The following is a 12,100-nucleotide window of genomic DNA, read 5'->3' as shown; positions in this document are numbered from 1 at the left end:
CAATCTATCTCCCTCCAGCCAGCCAGCCACGATCAATGGAGGCTCATGCTGCAGCTGCACAACCCCATATGTGCCAGGCCTATGCAGACAGAGCAGAGGAGAAGATTGGGGTTAACCCTCCCCTCCCCCTCAGATTGGGGGGAGGGGCACCACAGCTGTATTTGTTTTCTTAACCATTCAAGCAAAGACGACTGTGTTTTGTATTAATCAAGATGTATTCGTGACCAGGCCCCTCAGTAAACATCTTAATTGGAGCTGAGAAGGGAAAACACCTGGAGATTCAGACCAGGGCTGGATTTACCACCTGTATTGCCCTTTGAGAGAAAGCAGTGGTTCCCCACCACCACCACCACCACCTTCCATCGCAATCCATCTGAGCCTCTCCCCAGGCACTCAGAACAGCCACTCCAAACTCAATTAGCCAAATCACATTTCACAAAAGTACATTGAGTTCACCTTCCACTAGCCTGCTTCTTCGGGTGTGAAAGACCCTGGCTTAGACCTGGAGGCCGTGGGCTTCGGTCGAAGAATGGCGCGGGATTAGGCCTAACAAAGAGCCACAGATATCCCTCGACACCCGTGCAGCTAGGGTTTGGAAGACCACTAATAGGCGAGAGCCTTTGGTCCAATTGGCAGGTGGTGAGAACTTCATCTCCAACAGCTCTCGGGTCTTGTAGGTATCTGTTTCTCCCCCCTGCTTGGTTCTGTGAACTTGGACACAACTGTCATGTGACAGGTATAAGGGCTCCGCAACCATCCATCCTCTGCAGCCAAATCCAGGTGATCAATCATTTACATCTGTAATTAGGGGTGGGTGTCAAAACAGAAACTGTACACTTGCACAGGGACTCTGTGTGTGCAGTGGGTCTGACATCAGACTTGGCAAGTGGTAGGTAAACAGGGCTGGTGGCAGAGAGAGAGTTGGAAAGATGAGAAGAAGTTGAAATGTGAAGGTCTGTCGGGGACTTTAGTCTTTCTAGGTCTTTCTATCCCCAGGGCTTGAGCAATTCTACAAGATATCACATGATATAAGAGCATATCTCTAATTTCTATTGTAAGTGGTATTTGGTATTTTATTAGGATCCTCATTGGCTGTTGCAAAAGCAGCAGCTACTCTTCTTGGGGTCCACACAAAACATAAAAAATTACATAATACAGAACATTAATAGACAGGAACAGCTCAAGGACAGAACTACATCAGTGAATTGATAAAGAGATCAAAGGCTTTTAAATAATTAGAATTTTACGCCTCTGCATGTACCACAGTGAATACATTTAACACAGAGAAAGAATGCAAATCCGCTTTCGGATTATTTGGACTTTTGAAAATAATCACAGTTAGTGGGTATCAAAGTGACAATCCAAAAAAACAGTCTGGAACGTGTTGTGAGTAAGCTATGCATACAAGGATATCTTAATGAACACCTCTGCTAAGAAGTCCCTTAACCTCACTGTTGTCTCCCTGCCATTAGTCAAGTGGGTCAACGGGCTCCTTAGCTCCCAACCAGCCTTTCTTTCCACTTCAGGCCTAAACAAGGGATTATATAAAGAAACAACAAAGCCCTAGTGTCTGATGATAAACTGCTTTGAATACAATCCCAATAATTGGTTGCAAGTTTGGGGTTTTATGACCTATGACAGTGGTCATTTTAGTTGAATTACACCTTCTCCGAATAGTTGATAAATACATCCAGTGATGTTTTATATTTCCATATGTTTAATATAACTTTTTGCATTTAGTCACATTTTTAAGATGTATTAGAATAAGGGCATGATCAGACATTTTCTGAATTGATAATACCAACACCAAATACCAACACAGAGGATGAAAAATGTCACACTAATGCCCTCAACATTCCCCCAAAATCCACCTTTCCCGTGGCAGGAGGTGGGTAGTGGAATGTAGACAAGCCAACGCACAACAATCCAACCACCCACTCACCTGAAGGGGACAGGCGTGGTGCTCCAGGCACTGAGGAGGCAGGGCTATGTGCAGGCTACTGTGACTCATTAGGACTATCCAAACCACCACCTCAGCACCCCAGGGGGTGAGTGGGAGTTTAAAGGCCTGTCTAGGACCTGAGATTAGAGTTTCCCATGCAGACTCTAGTGCCTGCTACTGCGTGGAAGAGAAGGGACAGACAGGGTCCAGAAATGAATGAATGTATTGTCTGCCGAGAGGGAGAAGAAGCCCCTGGGTGGGGCATCACATCAAAGGAGTTTCCACTTTATGCAACTGGACAGAGCAGAGGGCAAGGCAGACACGCTGACCCCTCCGAAGACGTTTCAGCTTCCAGAGATGGACCAGTTCTCCAATAGTGTTTTGCACACTTGTGATGGCAGAGTTGTTAGTAACAACTTTGAGAAAAACGATCCACTCCACCAGAAATATTGTCAGTGGTGATGTAATGAGTGTCATTAGCAATTGCAAGGGCACCTGAGCTCCAAAAATTATGCACTGTGTTAAACAGAAATAATGCAAACTACTATATTGCCAACTTCCGCTATACATTAATATAAAATATGACAACTGAGTAATTTACATGGCATGCTACCTCCACCCGTTGGAGCCCCCCACTATGCAGACCGAGAGACCCAGCTACGGTCTGCAGCTCAAGTGTGACTGGGAGTCGAGCCATCAGACACGGTCTGTCCAGTCCCGTCCACTGTGGTCAGTTTTACAATGGGGACTGGACTGTAGAATGCACTGACTGATCACTCCTATTCTCTCAGGTGGATCCACGCTGTCCTCAGGGTCATTCTCCCATGATACCCAACCCTGAGTGGGAACACCCCCTGAGCTTTGATCTTAGAGTGGCCAGGTTTAGAGTATGTGGCATTGACGCAGGTAGACGCAGAGAGCCGTACACCTGGACGGTGGAACTAAAGGGGGGGGGGGGGGGGCAGAGTATATCACTTTGGAATGTCAGGAATGTATTAAACAAAACAATATTATAGTATGAAGCACATGGCAGATTTTCAACAATCGTTTCTAGTGTAGACCTGTCGTGAGTTCAGAGGTGCCTTTGACATGACGTCAACATTTTCCAAGCTTCCAGTAACAGTAGTGCATTTCTGTTCTTTTCCATGCCATGAAAGTTAACCTGCATCAGAAATAACTGGCTAGCACCAAGGTAGTCCCCCAAACCCCAAAACACAGAGGCACTGAGAAAGCCTCCCAACAGACAACTATATCCCATAGGAGGAGTGACAGAGAAGTTGTGAAGGGAGGAGATGAGGAACAGATGGGAACCACAGTGTGGGCTGACAGGTCTCTCTGTACTGGATTGCTTTTTCCTGTGGGAACAGAACAGCCTCTGGTTCCCCCTTCCTTCTATCCAGCCCTGTCTTTCTCACCAGCTGGAACTTATGTTCTGCTCAGTCACCGGTTTTTAATGCTATAATCACCCTGCTCCCATGCTCCTCTGCTCCGCTGTCCGCCACGAGGGAGGGCACAATGGGTAGCAGCTTGGGCAGACTAATGTTGAATAAGGGCCCAGGCAAACTGGGAGGGTTTCTTAAATCGAAATGATTCTCACACCTGCCGTTCTCACCAAGTCACTGTGAATGGCCGTCTGTGACTTCCGCTGGGGAGGAAGGCAGGTAAAGGCTGTGACTGTGGGACTGGGGAGGAAGGCAGGTAAAGGCTGTGACTGTGGGACTGGGGAGGAAGGCAGGTAAAGGCTGTGACTGTGGGACTGGGGAGGAAGGCAGGTAAAGGCTGTGACTGTGGGACTGGGGAGGAAGGCAGGTAAAGGCTGTGACTGTGGGACTGGGGAGGAAGGCAGGTAAAGGCTGTGACTGTGGGACTGGGGAGGAAGGCAGGTAAAGGCTGTGACTGTGGGACTGGGGAGGAAGGCAGGTAAAGGCTGTGACTGTGGGACTGGGGAGGAAGGCATGTAAAGGCTGTGACTGTGGGACTGGGGAGGAAGGCATGTAAAGGCTGTGACTGTGGGACTGGGGAGGAAGGCAGGTAAAGGCTGTGACTGTGGGACTGGGGAGGAAGGCAGGTAAAGGCTGTGACTGTGGGACTGGGGAGGAAGGCAGGTAAAGGCTGTGACTGTGGGACTGGGGAGGAAGGCAGGTAAAGGCTGTGACTGTGGGACTGGGGAGGAAGGCAGGTAAAGGCTGTGACTGTGGGACTGGGGAGGAAGGCAGGTAAAGGCTGTGACTGTGGGACTGGGGAGGAAGGCAGGTAAAGGCTGTGACTGTGGGACTGGGGAGGAAGGCAGGTAAAGGCTGTGACTGTGGGACTGGGGAGGAAGGCAGGTAAAGGCTGTGACTGTGGGACTGGGGAGGAAGGCAGGTAAAGGCTGTGACTGTGGGACTGGGGAGGAAGGCAGGTAAAGGCTGTGACTGTGGGACTGGGGAGGAAGGCAGGTAAAGGCTGTGACTGTGGGACTGGGGAGGAAGGCAGGTAAAGGCTGTGACTGTGGGACTGGGGAGGAAGGCAGGTAAAGGCTGTGACTGTGGGACTGGGGAGGAAGGCAGGTAAAGGCTGTGACTGTGGGACTGGGGAGGAAGGCAGGTAAAGGCTGTGACTGTGGGACTGGGGAGGAAGGCAGGTAAAGGCTGTGACTGTGGGACTGGGGAGGAAGGCAGGTAAAGGCTGTGACTGTGGGACTGGGCCTGTTTTTCATGTGAACAAAATCAAGCATGGTAGTTTATTTTAAATCAGACATAACACAGTTGAGCTGTTGAAGGGACTTCTGTATTTAGATTGAGAAGCTTTTACTCTTTAGTAAATGTTTTGATTTTAAAATATGAAATTATACATTCTTTCCCTCACAAGTTGTATGTGAATATATAAAGATAAACTACATGACCAAAAGTATGTGGACACCTACTCGTCGAACATCTCATTCAAAAATCATGGGCATTAATATGGAGTTGGTCCCCCCTTTGCTGCTATAACAGGCTCCACTCTTCTGGGAAGGCTTTCCACTAGATGTTGGAACATTGCTGCAGGGACTTGCTTCCATTCAGCCATAAGAGCCTTAGTGAGGTCGGGCACTGATGTTCGGACGATTAGATGTGGCTCACAGTCGGCGTTCCAATTCATCCCAAAGGTGTTCGATGGGGTTGAGGTCAGGGCTCTGTGCAGACCAGTTGAGTTCTTCCACAGTGACCTTGACAAACCATTTCTGTACGGACCTCGCTTTGTGCATTGTCAGAATCACAAGCACAGCTCTTTGGTATGGCCATTCTACTGCCAATGTTTGTCTATGGAGATTGCATGGCTGTGTGCTCGATTTTATACACCTGTCAGCATCGGATGTGGCTGAAATAGCCGAATCCACTAATGTCAAGGGGTGTCCACATACTTTTGTATATATAATTTATAAATATGTCCATCAGAACAATTATTACATAAGGGAGATACCATGGTAATGCCCTTAATGAAACATCCCACAAAGCCACAACACCAAACCCATAGGAAACCGCCAGTAAGTCCTAAGAGAGGGAGAGCAACCAGGCTCCCCAAGTTGCAATTAGCCTTGATGGCTTACCTAGTGGGAGCAAGTGTTGAAATCACTCACAGAAATTATTGTCAGGGAAGCATAATAATCGGGAGAGGGAGCCACAAAACAATTACTAATGACTTAGATCTGCCTGTCAGCTATGACAACAGGGGGTTCAATAAGGCAAGCAGGAGGGGAAAACAAAATCAGCACACAGAGGGACAAGAGCCACAGCTGGAAAAGTGGCTGGCTGTATATTAAACATTGTAGATAAAACGTGGAGGCAGGTGTGCTCTACCTAGCAACAACAATTGTGGCAAATGAAAACCCCTGCTTCTCTATTCAATCTGGAGGCTCTAAATCCCCAATAGCATATTGAAATCAACAGTAATGCTTATGGAAACAGAGACTTGGAGTCCATTTTGACATCATAGGTTTTCATTTTTACTACATTGAAGTCTGCATGGAAATTCAGTGAACATATCAATCAAAATACATTGTAAAAATCTATTTTACACCACCATTTATTCACCAATCCCTATCACGTCTCCAACATGTCCATAAAAGGCGCGAGCCGTTGCCGTGGACGTGACCAAGGTCAGTCAATGATGATGTATTTCCTGTGGGTTTGTCCCTTCCAGTCACCCCCGCCTAGTCTGGCTCAGGACAGATTGGCTGATAATGTGTAGGGCCTGACTACTTCTCATCCTCGCCAGCTGCCTCTTCTGGTCACTTTAACACGGTCCCATTAGTCATCATCTAGTCCCCAGGGCCGGGCTTGAAAAACCCTGCCTGGCAACTGCAAAGTAGTGCCGAATGAAAAACTCACTACGTGCATGATCTAAAGGGAAAAAGAGAACATTTTATCTGATTGACTGACTGAGTTTTTGGCAGTTCCCTTCACTGACTGCTGGGCCGGAAAAGAAAGTCACTCTTGCGAAGTTGAGTGTACGGTGTCAGAAATAGCTACTTAAATCTGTGGCGTTAACAAATAATGTAGACTGAAGTCAGTGGCTCCCTCAGATGGTATTACAACACTACTGTATGTGCAGTACATCATTCAAGTCATTATTAACTTCTGCGTGTGTGTGTTTTTTGGTGTTTACTGTATGCATGAATGACTACACCTACAACTATTACTACACTATTAGCGTATTCATTTGCTAACGCACCAGTGCACAGTTATGCATCAGCATTTTCAAGACAAGGAAAGACAGCAAAAGGCAAGTAATGACCTGAGGATAGCAATCTAGGGCAACTGACTCGGAGCGGAGGTTTGGCAGACATGATGGACTGGTTTGATAACCCTCATACCCCGAACATGTTACCTCTGTGTCGGCTGTGTTGGGGCCAGCTACAGTACTTCAAACGACATCCATATTTCAGTGACAGAGGCTCCAGGGGAGGGACATCCCATTAAGCGGAGAGTGGGGTAAATGAATAATTTGACCAAATATTTAGGAATAGGTCATCATTTCATGGAGTCTGTTAAGGAAGAAACCACATGGAAAAAATGGTAAGCAAGTTAGGTTGCAAAAACGAATTTTCACCAAGTCAAAATAATTTATTGTGTTCGATGTTCCATGATGCTTGTATCTAAACCAAAGTAGATCATTTTAAGATTGTTTTATACATCAGTTGGGGTCTCTAATTTTCAATATTAAGTCCTAAACCTAGCATGAAAGTGCATCCTTTCACTGTTAAAAGATGCTTAAAATTATTAAAAGACAGAAAAGTAAATGCGATTGTGTTCAGTTGTGTTTTGGAAATAAAGATAAACATGGCTTTAAAAAGGTAGTGGTAATATTTCCTTTTGTAGGCAGCTTAACTTACCCTGTCCCGTGGCTCAACTTATCCCACTCTTCTCTACCTGTAATCTGCTAAAAGCCTGGGAGCACAAGAGGACACAGGGAAGACTTGAAGTTTGAGGAAGTGGTCTGGAATAATCAGGTAGCTAGCAGGGGAGACCATGTCAGTGACTGAGAAGAAAAGACAGAAAAACGGTAAATAGGTGAATCATAAGTGTTAATTGCCAGAGATTGTCAATGCAAATAGTCCGGGTGGCCATTTAATTAATTGTTCAGCAGTCTGATGGCTTGGGGGTAGAAGCTGTTAAGGAGCCTTTTGGACCTAGACTTCGCGCTCCGGTACCGCTTGCCGTGTGGTAGCAGAGAGAACAGTCTATGACTTGGGTGGCTGGAGTCTTTGACAATTTTTTGGGCCTTCCTCTACTTTTTCACAAAAAGATGGACATGCCATTGGTAGACATTCCAGCAGTGCCTGATGCTCCTTAAGGTCTCAAAATAGGCAATAATATATCAATGGTTAAAGAATAAAACGCACATCACAGGATGTTAAATGAAATATATCTAACATTTTATTAAGAAAAACTGTTATGAAACTGTTGCAAGGACTTGATGAAGAGTTGTAATGTGAATGTTTTGCTGTTGTCAACCTCACGAACGAAAGGTTGCTAGATCGAATCCCCGAGCTGACAAGGTAAAAATCTGTCGTTCTGCCCCTGAACAAGGCAGTTAACCCTCTGTTACTAGGCGTCATTGTAAAGAAGAATTTGATCTTAACTGACTTGCCTAGTTAAATAAATAAAATAAATAAATAATACAGGGAGATGTAGCCTTTACACAACAGCTGACTTTACCGCCAAGTTTCTCTCTAGTGGATGTTAATTCCTTCATTACTACTGATATGTGATTGAGGTAGAAATGTTACATACAGGTAACTGCCAAGATAACAGAAACACTTAAGTAGATGAGGTATACAAAATATATTGAATGCAGGTGCTTACACACAGGTGTGGTTCCTGAGTTAATTAAGCAATTAACATCCCCTTATGCGTAGGGTTATGTATAAAAATGCTGGGCAGGACATTATTTTGGATACCATGGCTTTGTCCCCATAGAATGACAAGGCTCCCATCCACAGGGCGCTAGTTGTCACTGAATGTTTTGATGAGCATGAAAACGATGTAAACCATATGCCATGGCCGTCTCAGTCACCAGATCAACCCAACTGAACACTTAGGGGAGATTCTGGAGCGTCACCTGAGATTGTGTTTTCCAACACCATAAAAAAATGATGGAATTTCTCATGGACGAATGGCATTGCATTCTTCCAATAGAGTTCCAGCTTTGGCTAAGAGTTCCCTTCTGCGAAGGGTGGAGACTTTGCAAACCTGAACTCCCAATTTCTAATACCTATTGACCTAGAACTTAATCACGCTGCTGACCAAATTACGCACTATTTTAGTTTTGACTTCACCGAGATTAGACTACTCTAAGGAGTGACTACAATCCACACTTTCGTTTTGGTAGAAACGTCACTGTCAAGAAACGCTTATGTTAGCATTTTTCAGACTATTTTACTCAGCATAGTGTGTCTGAAGTTACACATCACACTATTACAACAGTGTGACTGTTTTGGAATACAATTTTCAATAAACTTTCTTAAACATCCTGTGTGCTTATTGTCGCCCATGATGAAATTGGGGAGGGGATTGTGGATCTGTCGCCGTCCATTAGTATGTTAGAACGTTTGTAAGGACAGATGCTGGGGACGAGAAGCAGGTACAGGGAGCGAACATTTAATGAATAATGGACATGAAACAGAACAGGAACAGAATACGGACAGCGTCTGGACAGGGGAAACGACAACAGTGCTGATAAAAGGAATACACGGGGCAGCAGACAGAAATAGGGAAGGCAATCAACAAATTTAAGGAGTCCAGGTGAGTCCAATGATGCGCTGCTGCACGTGATGGTGACCGGTGATGAAGCGCAGGTGCGTGTAATGATGGTGACAGGTGTGCGTAATGAAGGCAGTCTGGCGCCCTCGAGTGCCAGAGAGGGAGAGCGAGAGCAGGTGTGACAGTACCCCCCCCCCCCCCCCCCAAGGGCGCCACCTGGGCGAGCCTGACGGGCCAGCCGAGGCATGGGCACTGCACAAGCCGGCTGGGGCGTGACAGCCCGACGAACCGGCTGAGGCGTGGGAGCCTGATGGGCCGGCTGAAGCATGACGTGGGGTGGGCACCTGCTGAGCAAACCGAAGCAAGAAGGCCTCTCAAGCCAGCTAAGGCGGGGAAGCCCGACAAGCTGGCTGAAGCACCCTGGTTCCCTCGGCGACGGCACCCGGACCTGACGTCACCAACCAAAACAAAAAAACAAACTCCCTGATGCTTCTTTAGTGGTATCAGCATTCTGTAAGGACAGACGTCGGGGACAAGAAGCAGGTACAGGGAGCCAACAATTAATGAATAATGGACATGAAACAGAACAGGAACAGAATACGGACAGCGTCTGGACAGGGGAAACGACAACAGTGCTGATAAAAGGAATACACGGGGCAGCAGACCGAAATAGGGAAGGCAATCAACAAATTAAAGGAGTCCAGGTGAGTCCAATGATGAACTTCTGCACGTGATGTGCGTGATGAAGGCAGTCTGGCACCAGAGAGGGAGAGCGGGAGCAGGCGTGACAACGTTGGTTCGATTGTACCTTAGTCACATGCGATATCTCAGACAGCACTGGCCCGATTTTGACGAAACTTGGGTGAATGATGCGTCTTGCCATAGAGATCCCGCATTTACAAAATTATATAACAAGAGTTTGAAAATGTAAACTTACCCCGTGTGACCTAAAGTCAGAACATAGGCCCCGCTCCTGACAAGTTTACAAATTTGCCTCAGGGACGCCATGATGAATTTTGACCGATCTGCACGAAACTTGATATGTGGCATCTATGACAAAGGTCTCAACACAATATTTTCCTGACTTGTACCTGAAACAACATAGTCGTTATTGACCAATAAACATTCACAGGGCGTGGTCTGGCACATACAGTGCACACAGTATTCAGGCCCCTTGACTTATTTCACATTTTGTTACTTATTACTTATTCTAAAAATGATTTAATGTTATTTCCCTCATCAATCTACACACAGTAACCCATAATAACAAAGCAAAAACAGGTTAAACAAAAGAAAGAAAAAAAAGACTAAAATATTACATTTACATAAATATTCAGACCCTTTACTGAGTGCTTTGTTGAAACACCTTTGGCAGTGAGTACAGACTCAAATCTTCTTGGGTAAGAAGATACAAGCTTGGCACACCTGTATTTGGGTAGTTTATCCCATTCTTCTCTGCAGATCCTCTCAAGCTCTGTCAGGTTGGATGGGGAGCGTCACTGCACAGCTATCTCTCCAGAGATGTTCAATCGGGTTCAAGTCCAGGCTCTGGCTGGGCCACTCAAGGACATTCAGAGACATGTACCGAAGCCCCTCCTGCGTTGTCTTGGCTGTGTAATTAGGGTCATTGTCCTGTTGGAAGGTGAACCTTCGCCCCAGTCTGAGGTCCTGAGCGCTCTGGAGCAGGTATTCATCAAGGATCTCTCTGTACTTTGCTCCGTTCATCTTTCCCTCGATCCAGACTAATCTCCCAGTCCCTGCCTCTGAAAAACATATCCAAAGCATGATGCTGCCACCACCGTGCTTCACCGTAGGGATGGTGCCAGGTTTCCTCCAGACGTGACGCTTGGCATTCAGGCCAAAGAGTTCAATCTTCGTTTCATCAGACCAGAGACTCTTGTTTCTCATGGTCTGAGAGTACTTTAGGTGCCTTTTGGCAAACTCCAGGCAGGCTGTCATGTGCCTTTTACTGAGGAGTGGCTTCCATCTGGCCACTCTACCATCAAGGCCTGATTGGTGGAGTGCTGCAGAGATGGTTGTCCTTTTGGAAGGATTTCCCATCTCCACAGAGGAACTCTGGTGCTCTGTCAGAGTGACCATCTGGTTCTTGGTCACCTCCCTGACCAAGGCCCTTCTCCCCCGATTGCTCAGTTTGGCCAGGCGGCCAGCTCTAGGAAGAGTCTTGGTGGTTCCAAACTTCTTCCATTTAAGAATGATGGAGGCTACTGTGTTTTTCGGGACCTTCAATGCTGCAGACATTTTTTGGTACCCTTCTCCAGATCTGTGCCTCGACACAAACCTGTCTCGGAGCTCTACGGACAATTACTTCGCCCTCATGGCTTGGTTTTTGCTCTGACATGCACTGTCAACAGTGGAACCTTCTGTGGGGCGGCAGGTAGCCTAGTGGTTAGAGTGTTGTGCCAGTAACCGAAAGGTTGCAAGTTTGAATCCCCGAGCTGACAAGGTAAAAAATCTGTCGTTCTGCCCCTGAACAAGGCAGTTAATCCAATGTTCCTAGGCCGTCATTGTAACTAATAATTTGTTCTTAACTGACTTGCCTAGTTAAATAATTGATAAAAAATATATATATAATAATTGACAGGTGTGTGCCTTTCCAAGTAATTTCTAATCAATTGAATTTACCACAGATGGACTCCAATCAAGTTGTAGAAATATCTCAAGGATGATCGATGGAAACAGGATGCACCTGAGCTCAATTTCAAGTCTCATAGCAAAGGGTCTGAATACTTATGTAAATAAGTTATTTATATTTTTATAAAATCTGTTATCGCTTTCTCATTATAGGGTATTTTGTGTAGATGAGGATTTTTGTTTTGAGTCCATTTTATAATAAGGTTGTAACATAACAAAATGTGGAAAAAGGGAAGGGGTCTGAATACTTTCCGAATGCACTGTAAATGCATATGAATCAGTA

The sequence above is a fragment of the Salmo salar genome, chromosome 19, assembly GCF_965601325.2.
Source record: "Salmo salar chromosome 19, fSalSal1, whole genome shotgun sequence".
NCBI lineage: Eukaryota > Metazoa > Chordata > Actinopteri > Salmoniformes > Salmonidae > Salmo > Salmo salar.
This window is presented reverse-complemented; position numbering follows the sequence as displayed.